The sequence below is a fragment of the Chelonoidis abingdonii genome, chromosome 6, assembly GCF_003597395.2.
Source record: "Chelonoidis abingdonii isolate Lonesome George chromosome 6, CheloAbing_2.0, whole genome shotgun sequence".
Taxonomy (NCBI): domain Eukaryota; kingdom Metazoa; phylum Chordata; order Testudines; family Testudinidae; genus Chelonoidis; species Chelonoidis abingdonii.
Window position 1 is genome coordinate 134,654,373 of NC_133774.1, and position 12,296 is coordinate 134,666,668.

The following is a 12,296-nucleotide window of genomic DNA, read 5'->3' on the forward strand; positions in this document are numbered from 1 at the left end:
GATTGGATGTTTTTGTAAAAAATCTGCTCTAGGAATTATTTTGGGGCAGTTCTATGGCCTGTGCTACATAGGAGGTCAGACCAAATGATAGTCCTTCTGGGCTTGGAATCTCTGAACTGCTCAGGAAGTTAGGAATTTTTCAGCTGATCAGTTTTTCCATCCCAAAATACTGATTCATCAAAACAGAAACTTTTCACAGGGAGCATACCAGTTTTGACTAAACTTTTGGTGTGAAAAGTTGCTGTGGTCCAGGCTATATAATATGAGGATTGGAGGAGATCATCTAGTCCAACCCCTGGCTCAAAGCAGAACCAATGCCTAAACAGATTTTTACCCCAATTCCCTAAATGGTCCCCTCAAGGATTGAACTCACAACCCTGGGTTTCATAGAATGTCAGGGTTGGAAGGGACCTCAGGAGGTCATCTAGTCCACCCCCCTGCTCAAAGCAGGACCAGTTCCCAACTAAATCATCCCAGCCAGGGCTTTGTCAAGCCTGACCTTAAAAACCTCTAAGAAAGGAGATTCCGTCACCTCCCTAGGTAACCCATTCCAGTGCTTCACCACTCTCTGAGTGAAATTTTTTTCCTAATATCCAACCTAAACCTCCCCCACTGCAACTTGAGACCATTACTCCTTATTCTGTCATCAGGTACCACTGAGAACAGCCTAGATCCATCCTCTTTGGAACCCCCTTTCAAGTAGTTGAAAGTTTAACAGGCCCATGCTCAAACCAGTGAGTTATCCCTCCTGCTGCTGCCTAGAGAGACACCTGTGATAAAGCCTTGGCTGGGATGATTTAGTTGGTTGTTCTGCTTTGAGCAGGGGGTTGAACTAGATGACCTCCTGAGGTCTCTTCCAACCCTAATCTTCTATGATTCTATGACACTGCACCCTGTATTCTTTATAGTTGTATGATTATGATATGACATAATTATGATGCATTTTGTATTAGATGTGTCATGTAAGATGTTATTCGAAAAGTTATGATTTGTGAATATGATTATCCTATTTGTATGTATGTATCCTTTTTGGAACTGCAGTTATGAATATTGACTATGTATCTGTATTTCTAACGTGGTTACACCTGGGTTACAAAATGTTTCCAATCTAGACAGCTGGTTTTGAAGGGCCTATTCAAGGTATTGGGCCATTAGGGAAAATAATAGGCCTCAGAAGAAGTTTATCCCCCACCTGGCAAACCTTCCTGAGATTGCTCCAGACAGCCAATCAGTAATGGCTGCTATGACTCAGCAGGGCATACAAGGGCATGTGCCCAGACCATGTGACACTGATCTCCATTTTGGGTACGTATATTTTTCCACAAACTGGGCTGGGAACTGTTTTTGGAACAAAGGGTTCCCGCTATAGGGTAAAGCAATATATCACTCCTGAGGTCTCTTCCAGCCTTAATGTTCTATGATTCTAAGGTGGGGTGTGATATCATCTCAGGGCCTCACCCCCCAAACAAGGACACTCCTGGAAACAACTGAGGAATAAAGACTGAACTGGGAGAAGTGTTGGTCCCAGGCTAAAAGGATTTCTAGCCTGTGTATGGAAACCTGGTGGACTGTTTGTATCATCAGCCAGGGTGAGAATTTGCTAATTCACATCCATTCTTTCTAGTATTTTGGGCTTAGGTTGCGGTTTTGTTTATTTACTGGGTAATCTGCTTTGATCTGTTTGCTTTCACTTATAATCACTTAAAATCTATCTCTTGTAGTTAATAAACTTGTTTTTTGCTTTATCTAAACCAGTGTGCCTTTAAGTGAAGTGTTCAAGTTTGTTGCATATCTCCACATTGAGGGAGGGACAAACTATTTATAAGCTTACATTGTACAGATGTGGAACAGGGACTTGAAGCTGGGTCTAGCAGTTAGGGCACTGACACAGGTAGTGAGAAACCCAACTTCAAGTCGCTGTTCCACTTCAGGAAGAGTAAAGACTTGAATCTGGATGTCCCATATTCCAAGTGACTGACTACTCTGTACGGTGTATGTGGTTTGGGGCTTTTTTATCTCTTGTGGTCTTCATTCAAAATTTCAAAAGTCTCATTTTCCTCCTGATGTGGAATAGGAAAATATTCACAGGATAGAAAAAAAACAGTTCCTGCCCAGGCCAACTGGCAGTTACATTTACACGCTACCTGCCAGTGGTGTCAAGGTGCCTGAATGTAAATGAGAATCAGGCCCAAAAGAGTTTGGTCACTAAGGCATAATTCAGCAATGCACTTAAGCACATAATTAAATTACAGCTTGTGCTCTGCTGTCTTATAGAATTTCCCACTTTCACTCCTCTCCTCCATTTTCTTGAATGATGTGTTTAATTAAAATAAATAAATAAACATGAAAAAGAACCTCTGGATTCTACTCCGCCTGCTTTTGTGGGATGGTCAAAAAAATACTACCACCATTCTAAAGAAATCCAGGAACCTTTTTCTGCTGCTATTAGTGTATATCTGTCCAAAGGCTACTAATTTCCTAAGGACTGGGGCTCAGTAAGGGCATTACTCTGGTAATTATTTCTAAAGTTCATAGTTCAAATATGATCTCTGCTTGTCACATACTTACAATAAAACCCAACTGCTATGTTGCAGCCTACACAGTTTATGGGCTTCCTCACTCTCACCAGTGAAGTGCTAGGATTCCTTAATAATCTGCTACATCAGTATGTTCCCTCTTCCATCATTGCACAGTACTTTTTTGGTACATTAATTGTTATCTAGATTGGTTTTCTAAGATTATTCCCAGGGCAAGGAACTGTCTAACTTTATATAATCTACATTATCAAGTGGAGTGCACTTCTGCAACAAATAAGCATGTAGTGGGAAGAAGATGGCGGTGGTGTTTAATTCTTTGCATTATGGTAGCACCTGGATCAGGGCCCTGTTGTGAAAGGCACTATGCAAACACTGTGATAGTCTGTAATCTTATGTTCACCCTTTTAATGTGTCTCTGATAATTTTTGTACCAGGTATCATTAGTGTAGTTTGGGTGGCGCATGTGGGCATTACTGCCCAAACTGAAAGCCTTGGGCCATGTGGAATTTGCATCCCCCACATGCATGGCCTGGTGGCCTGACTGGAGCTGCCCCCGCAAATACAGACGTCAAACTATGCCTATGCAAAGTATGCCTTGTGAGGTATCATTTGAAAACTCATAATCTGCTGAACATTATTGTCCTGATTAAATATGTGCGGCAAGATTGTATGTAAAGTTATAAAAATCTACTGTATAAGGCATGTTCCAAGTCTGGGAAAACAGATGCAGATCAGTTCCCCAGAGACAAAAGGCTAGCAAACACCTCAGCCAGGTGTCAACATAATCAAATAGATTATCACCTGGTTAAGTGGCCATTCTTTGGTAGGAAGAAGGATGTGAGCAAGAAATTTACATACTGGCAAAGAAACCACCTGGGAGTTCTTGTTCCCCAGACTTCCTGTCTCCTTCAAGGGAAAAGAACTATAAGAAATTAGAAGAGAAGCCCCACTCCCTTTCTCTCTGCTTACAGTCCCAGTGGTACCTGAAGGAACACTGAACAGGAGGAGAGCTCCTGACTGAAGGAGTTCAGCCAATAAAGGTGCATGGTGATAAAACCTTTGCTTTGAATTCATTTAGCTTGTTAAGTTAAGTGTTAGTTTGACTTTTATTGCTTTGTAACCAATTCTGACTTTTATGCCTTATTACTTGTAACTGCTTAAAATCTATCTTTCTGTAGTTAATAAACTTGTTTTATTGTTTATCTAAGCCTGTATTTTTTGGATTGAAGTGTTTTGGAACCTCCTTTTGAAATAACAGGGTTTGTGTACATTATTTTCTATTAATGAAATGACAGACTTTCTATGAGCTTGTATTGATTAGGAGGGTGCTGGGCAATACAAGATGCACATTTCTGGGGACAAATCTGGGACTGGGAGTTTGCTGGTGTCATTCTGAAATATAATTCAGGAGTGGCTTGTTAGATGCACTCATGATTCAGCTGGCAATGACTTTGCATGCTGGAGGCTATGTGTGAACAGAGAAGGAGCAGTAGTTCTCACAGTGAAGCAGTGTAAAAGACACTCCAGTTTGGAGAGTTGTGGGGACACAGCTGCCTATCAGTCCAGATTGTACCCTGGGTATTGTCACAAACACATGGTAACTTCTCTGTGGGCAGGGACTTCCTCCTATGTGGGGTATGTCATCTGACATACAGAGAGTAGTCAGGACACACGCATTTGCTGCTAGTCATGTTTAACCCTAACTCCACAGCATCCTGAATTCAATCCAAGTACAACTGTGGTGTTGTACTTAGCCAGATACAACACTACAGGGTCTCCGTATGTCTTTTATGTGGTGTATGATTAAGGGCATGGAACTGCTTTGCTATGATGGGGAGAGCTCCCCCACTAGCCCTGCAAGAGCTAAATTGGCCAGGGGGACCCAATCAGCTAACTAGGCTGCAAACATGGGAGCTTTAGGCTGGAGGCAGCTAATTGGAAAGAGGCTCACTTGTGCAGGAACAGGCAGGGACTATAAAGCTAGGTAGCTGGGTAGCAATAGGGCTACTGGAAAAGGCTGCAGGCAGCTAGTAGCAATAGTAACTCCCTGGGAAGAGGGAGGTGTGTTCAAGGGCAGCAGGAGATAGTCTGCAGTTACTCCCTGGGAGAATGGTTCTTGGAGTTAGTACACCCAGAGAGAGTAGGGGAACTAGAGAGGTAGAAAGCAGTCCAGGGAAGGAACAGTGAGTGTGGAGAGAGGGAGCCCAGAACAGCTGAGCTGAGAGTCCCTGTCTAGAACCTAGAAAAGAGGGTGGGCCTGGGTTCCTCTACTAGCCACCAAGGGCATGGCATAGAACTGAGACAGTGAATTGGAAGGCTGCCTAGGACTGCTGTACCCCAGAAGGGGGAATCTGAATGACCTAGTCAGAGGGCTAAGTCACAAAGGAGATGCCGAGGGTCATAGAGCTGCAGATTAGAACTAGAAACAGAGTAATGGCATGCAAACCTAGGAAGGGGATGTCTACCTGTCATAAACAGATAGTTAAGGGTTAATGCCTCTCTTACCTGTAAAGGGGTAAGAAGTTCACCCAGCCTAGCTGACACCTGATCAGAGGAACCAATGGGGGAACAAGATGTTTCAAAAGAAAGGAGAGAAGTTTCCTTTGTTTAGTTTTCAGTTTCACCCGGAGTGAAAAAGATCAAGGAACCAGTCTCTTATCAGAGTAGTAAGTTTTAGAAAGGAACAAATAGGTTTATGTTTATTTCTTTGTAACCTGTCTTATGCAATTAGAGGAAGAATCAAATTGGGTATTTGGGTATTTTTTGGTGTAACTAAGGTTTTGCCCAGGAGAACATCCTCTGTGTTTGGAATCTGTTGTCTGTAAGAGTAGCTGGTATGCTAGTCTCTCCCAGAGGGTTTTCTTTTTACCTTTCTTTTCTTTAATTAAAAGCCTTCTTTTTAAAAACCTGATTGATTTTTCCTTGTTTTAAGATCCAAGTGGATTGGATCTGGACTCACCAGGAATTGGTGGGGGAAAAGGAGGAGGGATGGTTAAATTCTCCTTGTTTTAAGATCCAAGGGATTTGGATCAGTGTCCACCAGGGAATTGGTGGAGGAGTCTCTCAAGGCTACTCAGGGAAGGGAGTGCTTGGGGGTGGTGGCAGCCAGACCAGATCTAAGCTGTTAATTGAGCTTAGAGCTTCTTATGCAGGTCCCCCACATCTGTACCCTAAAGTTCAGAGTGGGGAAGGAACCTTGACACTACCTCAGGTGCTGATCCCCAGAGCCACTAGCAGGAGGCGCTAACCAGTGGTGAGTGATGTGCCCCATGACAAGAGAGTTTCAAAACTCTGGGGCTTTTCAGCATGGAAAATAGATGACTAAGGGGGGTGGATATGATTAGAGGTCTATAAAATCATGACTGGTGTGGAGAAAGTGCATAAGGAAGTGTTATTTACCCCTTCAAATAACACAAGAACCAGGAGTCACTCAATGAAATTAATAGGCAGCAGATTTAAAATAAAAAAGGAAGTACTTCTTCACACAATGCACAGACAACCTGTGGAACTCATTTGCCAGGGGATGTTGTAAAACCAAAACTAGCTAACACAACTAATTGTGTTGAAAAAAGAACTAGATAAGTTCATGAAAGGTAGGTCCTTCCATGGCTATTAGCCCAGATGATCAAGGCTGCAACCCTATGCTCTGGGTTTTCCTAGCCTCTGATTTCCAGAAGCTGGGTGCAAATGACAGGGAATGGATCACTTGAAGATTGCCTGTTCTGTTCATTCTCTCGAAGTACCTGACATTAGCCACTGTCAGAAGACAGGACACCTGGTTAGATGGACCATTGGTCTGACCGAGTGTGGCTGTTCTTATGTTATCTGTATTAAAAACTGTGGTCAAATTACAAGCTATAATATTAAATCATAAGGGGTTTCCTTGTCCTCCTTGAGGGAAGTATGCAATCTGAATCTTGTGCAGTAAATCTACAAAGAGCTAACCTAGACCCAGGGGGTAGGTTGTGCCTCTCTGCCTTAGGGAGCAGCCTGCTTTTTCTCTTTCTCTTTTTGTTTCCTGGGTGTTAGGGTGCTGAATTCTAAGAAATCTAGTGCTATCTTGCAACCTTCCAGAAATATTTGTTTATATTTTTATCTAACTTCTGTGTGCATGTTGTGAAAATAACATGTCACTCTCTAAATAGGCAAGAGTCCTAAACGTTGTTCCTATTTCATAGATGGGAGATTGGGGCAAAAAGGGGATAAGTGCCTTGCCCAAAGTCAGACAAGAATTGATTCTAGGTTTCTTGCTATCTAACCCTATCCCTAAGCATCAACCATGAAACCAATGCAGTGTCAACCACAAAATTATTCTTCCTGCTAGAGGATTTCTCTAATAACTCAATTGCGAAAGTAACTGTGATAGTAAATTCATAATCATGGTTGATATAAATACTTTATTGATTATTCTCTCTCATTTCATCAATGAGGATTTGTATATCAGTAGTGAAGAGACTTTTGTAAGCATCAGATAGAAAATAAGAACTTCTCCTTCTGAAGAGGAGACCTGGATAACTAGAGAGAAGTGCTACCACTTACTATTAAACTAAGAACAGCTAAGATTTGTGACCCATGATTAAGGCTATGATTTTAGTTATGGAAGTCATGGCAGTCACGGATTCTGTAACTTTACTGGACCTCCGTGACTTCTTCAGCTTCAGCTGCTGAAGCGGGCTGGAGCCATAGCTGGGGCTGGAACGGAGGCTATGCTCCCCAAATAGCCCTGCGGCGGGGGCCACCGCTGGTGCCATGCACCCTGGCCCCGTGGCTTCCTGCAGGGGCCACCACTGGGGTTGTGCGCCTCTGCCCGTGGTGGGGACTGCAGCTGGGGCGGTGCACCTCTGCTGCAGCTTGTACAGGTATTTTTAGTAAAAGTCACAGGCTCCATTAACTTTTTTTGTTTGCCTGTGACCTGTCCGTGACTTTTATTAAAAATAATAATGACAAAATCATAGCCTTACACATGATCCATCTTCCACATGCCAAAATTTGTTCTGTTTAGGGTGGTTGTAAAATGCCTTGATCTAGTCATCTGGCCTCTCTTTTTGTCTCAAGTTACCCGCCTATAGAATGGTTTAACCCAAATGTCACTGTAGTGTTTTCTGACCAAGTACATTCCTATTGCATGGATTAGAACATAACATAAGAATGGCCATACTGGGTCAACCAAAGGTCCATCCACCCTAGTATCCTGTCTACCAACAGTGGCCAATGTCAAATGCCCCAGAGGGAGTGAACCTAACAGGCAATGATCAAGTGATCTCTCTCCTGCCATCCATCTCTACCCTCTGACAAACAGACGCTAGGGACATCATTCCTTACCCATCCTGGCTAATAGCCATTAATGGACTTACCCTCCATGAATTTATCCAGCTCTCTTTTAAACCCTGTTATAGTCCTAACCTTCACAACCTCCTCAGGCAAGGAGTTCCACAAGTTGACTCTGCGCTGTGTGAAGAAGAACTTTCTTTTATTTGTTTTAAACCTGCTGCCTATTAATTTCATTTGGTGGACCCTAGTTCTTATATTATGATAAGAAGTAAATAACTTTGTTCCTTATTCAGTTTCTCCACAGCACTCATGATTTTATAGACCTCTATCATATGCCCCCTTAGTCTCCTCTTTATTTTTTTTTATTGAATTCAAACCTCTGTGGAGTCAGCATTAAACATGACTAGTAGCAAATGTTTGTGTTTTGGCTACTCCCACATTTACAATTGTCACTTTAAATGTATTGAACACGTGTTAAAACACAACTAAAAGTCAAGAATAGACCTAATCCTTCTGGGACAGCTGGTTTCTGCAGAGCACTCCCCTCCATGAGAGAGGGGTTCTTGCCCTTGTGGTCTGAAACGACAATGTCAGAGCCAGCTTGCCATGGAGCCACAAAGCTTCCTTCCTCTTTCTTTAGTTGTGTGGTATGTGCTGCTCATTCCAGGCCTCAAGAACAACTTGGTTCCACCAGCCTGTGGGTGTGGACTGGACCAAAAGCAACCCACTGAGTGAACATAATTCTTGAACTGCATGGAACTGGCTATTGCAGGGTGTCACAGATCCAGCTGAACACCCTCTCTTGGCAACTCACCAAACTGCTGTGAGGGGATCCAGCTGCTGGATCCCATATGTGTTACGCCTCCAGAGTCTGCATTGCAGCCCAGGCACTGTCCCTATCTTAGGGCCTCTAGCACCCTGTCCTGTGAGCAATGGCCAGCAGGGTCACAGCTCTGTCTCTGGAACCAGTGCTGAGACCTTAGATTCTCTTCCTTGCTTAGCTTTCTGGTTTACCTCGTCAAGGGCTCCATGGTAGGAGCAATATAAAATGCACAGACATTTTGCACAGGATTTAATGCAAACTGCTCTTTCTTTACTAGCACAAGAAATACAGAGAGCTATACAAAAAGAATAAACCCTACAGACATTTCCCTGCCTCAGTTTCCTTACTACTTCAAAGCATACTTTGGCTGACATAAGTCAGGGTCCTCTGGGGCCATCCAGGGTCCTTCCATTTCAGGGGATGGCTTGGGTTCTAAAACACGAAACCTTCTCCCGCACTGTCTGCTCTGCCTTTCACCAGCCCTCCCCTTCCCTTCTCCTGCTCAAACGTCCATGTGGCTCTCTGCAGCTTCCCCCTGTGAGTCATTTTATAATCTCGCCTTGTCACTTCTGTCCCTTGGTCCTTTATCAGGAATTTCCACTCTTTCCCTTACTTCCTCCTCTTGTCTGAAAGGAGGGAGGAATCTTATTCCAGCTTCAGCAAACCTATTGGCCCAAAGAATTTCACTCTGAATAAGCGGGTGTTGAGTTCTAATGACCCACCATTGTAGCTGGTGTGAAAGCTACATGGTCATTGATGACAAACCTTTAATGAATATATGTAGACAGTGAGGCATTTGTGATACAGCAGTTTTTACAGCAACAGCTTCATAATATTTATCAGAATTTATAAGGCTTTCAAGATCTATGATTCTATGATCATTACACAGGTTTGCATGTAAACATAGGAATTGCCACACCAGATTGTGGCAAGCTCCATCAAGTGCTGGTCTCAGTTCCTGGCTCTTCATGGGTACTGCCAAAAAACCCCTCTCCCACTTCACCATAGACACCTCAGAACAGTTTTTTCAAAAGCTCCATAAATCTTCCTTGAGGAGCAAGGACCCAAATGTTCATCCTCACCTCCATTTAGAGGTATTTGAAATGGCATTGGTACATAGGCACTTATGGCAGTTTGACCTCTTTTCTCCCACAATCCCATTAGGCTCCTAGAAGCCAGTGTTTCAGGGAGCTGTGCTGGATGAATATCTATCGTACGGAGCAACTACAATAGTGTATGACAATTGGTATGGACATGAGGCAAAACTGGATTTACCACATTGTGGGTGCTTACTGTGAAAGATGTGACAAATGCAAGTAAATGTTAAGACTATTGTGTAGTAGGAAGACAGCCTGAGATACAAGCCCTTGTATTAAAGGCCTGGTATGAGGCAGGACCTGCTTACAGAATCTGGCAAGAACAGGGCTAATATTGCAGAAATACATACTTTTAAGAAGTGCTAAGCACAGAGTACTTACTCAAACACGTTCTGATATCAAGTGGTACCAGAACATCCCAGTCAGGGGTGGCTCCAGGCCTCAGCACACCAAGCGTGTGCTTGGGGCGGCAAGCTGCTGGGGGTGCTCTGCCAGTCCCCACACAGCGGCAGGCAGGCTGCCTTCGATGGCTTGCCTGCGGAGGGTCCTCTGGTCCTGCGGCTTCGGCGGACCTCCCACAGGCGTGCCTGCGGAGGGTCCGCTGGTCCCGCGGCTTCAGAGGACCTCCCGCAGGCAAGCCTGCGGGAGCTCTGCCAAAGCCGCGGGACCAGTGGACCCTCCCGCAGGCGTGCCGCTGAAGGCAACCTGCCTGCCGTGCTTGGAGCGGCAAAATGCCTAGAGCCGCCCCTGATCCCAATATCAAGGATGATACAAAAACATTTCCCAAGTATAACTGGAACATACTGATCCCTTTTAAAACATAAGGTCAGGATGACAGTATATAATAATATTTTGATTGAATCAATATGATAGGCAATAGCTAGCCACATCAGGGGGCAGTAACTATGTCAGAGGCAGTACGTAACTTGTTTGTATTAGGGTATAAAGAGGTATTTTAGAGGGAGTACCTGGCTTGGTGTCTTCGTACCTTAACGGATCTTGTGGTCATTGGGCAGTTCGCTCAAGGTCTGCTGTTCCAACTGTCTGCATAGAGCTGGGGCAGCACACAGGGAGAACACACACATGCAGCTGAACATCTAACAACAAATTGTATTTAATTTTATGAATGTTAATGAATTATTGTGGGCTAAAGATTGCATTCTATTCCAAGGGAGGAGGCAAGGGCTATCACAGCTCCTTCAGGAACTGAAAGCATTGGTGGCTAATTACTGAAATCCTTGGGAGTGCAAACCACTCCAGAGAAGTATTTCCCCTGGTGTAGTTTGCATATAGTTCAAGCCAGGTTTCCAAGAAACGCAGTAAACCAAGAACAAACATGAGGTAAAAAGAGCCAGCTTGATATGACAGAGGGGCCTTCTTTTTGATTTAACAAATGGACAGGATGTTTTGGTTAAGGAAGGACCCTACCCTGGTGAAGGGTTGAAAAGACTGGAACCTATCAGGGTCTGCATAGCATGGATGGACGATTTCTGGTACATTTAGTGGGTGTTTAGACCATTGTATTGTTTTTTAATATTTTTTTCTGAGTGCTTTTGTTCCTTAAATATATGTACCCTGCTCTGGAAGACCTGTGCAGTCACTGGTAAACCGCTGTCATTGTCCCTGGAGAAAGAGTGAAATGACAGGGACTGAACGCTAGTCAGATCTGCATGGGGTAATCACAGTGGGATGCTGGGCAGCTGTAACCTAAATCTCTGCTCAGGAAGGAAAGGGATGGCTAGAGGCCTGAGACTTCAGAGGGGATTCCTTGCAATGACTGTGGAGGGGCTCAAAGATGCAGTTATGCTGAAACGTACATTGCTGCAATCCTACTGGCTCTGTTATGAGTGACTCAGGTCCCTAGTGTAGACATAGCTTCTCTCAGAAGCCACATGGCTTCCTGGCACAGATTCAGTTACTCTGGGAAAGGCCCCAGGGAAAGGGTGATAACTGAATTCTTCTTGCCCCGAATTAAAAACAAACAAACACACACACACATCCCTAAAGTGTGATGCTATCCCTGGTCTACACAGCTGGTGGAAGTGGGGCTATTTGCCCAAATAAACTATGCCAAGGGGGCCAGCAATATCCTCAGTGATGTTCTGGGTAGAAGAAAAGTATTTTCTCAGCTGTGCCCCCATATCCTTGGACTTTCAGGTACATATATTAGTGTGTGTGTGTGTGTGCGCGCGTGTGTGTGTGGTGTTGACATTTAAAGGCTATAAACTCTTCCCCCTGCTGTTGTTCTTTAGTATATTCTACATACCCAGATGCTTTATTCTGTGTCAATTACTTTCACTGATTGTGTTAGACAATTACTAGAAATCCATATTTTTCCCAGCATCCAGCTTAACTTTTGGTTTTAAATCCTTCATCTTATATTTTGCTGTCTGCTCTGACCTTGTCTCACTAGCTAATTGAGGCTGGTCTGTTCCCTAGCTAGCCTGAATTGGCACTGCAGCTCAAACAGTGCCCCTTGAGTAACTGTCATTAGAAGAGCCACTTCAGCACAGCCAGCAACTGCAGATTGCACCAGCTGCAGAAACTATGTAGCACTAGGAGGATAGA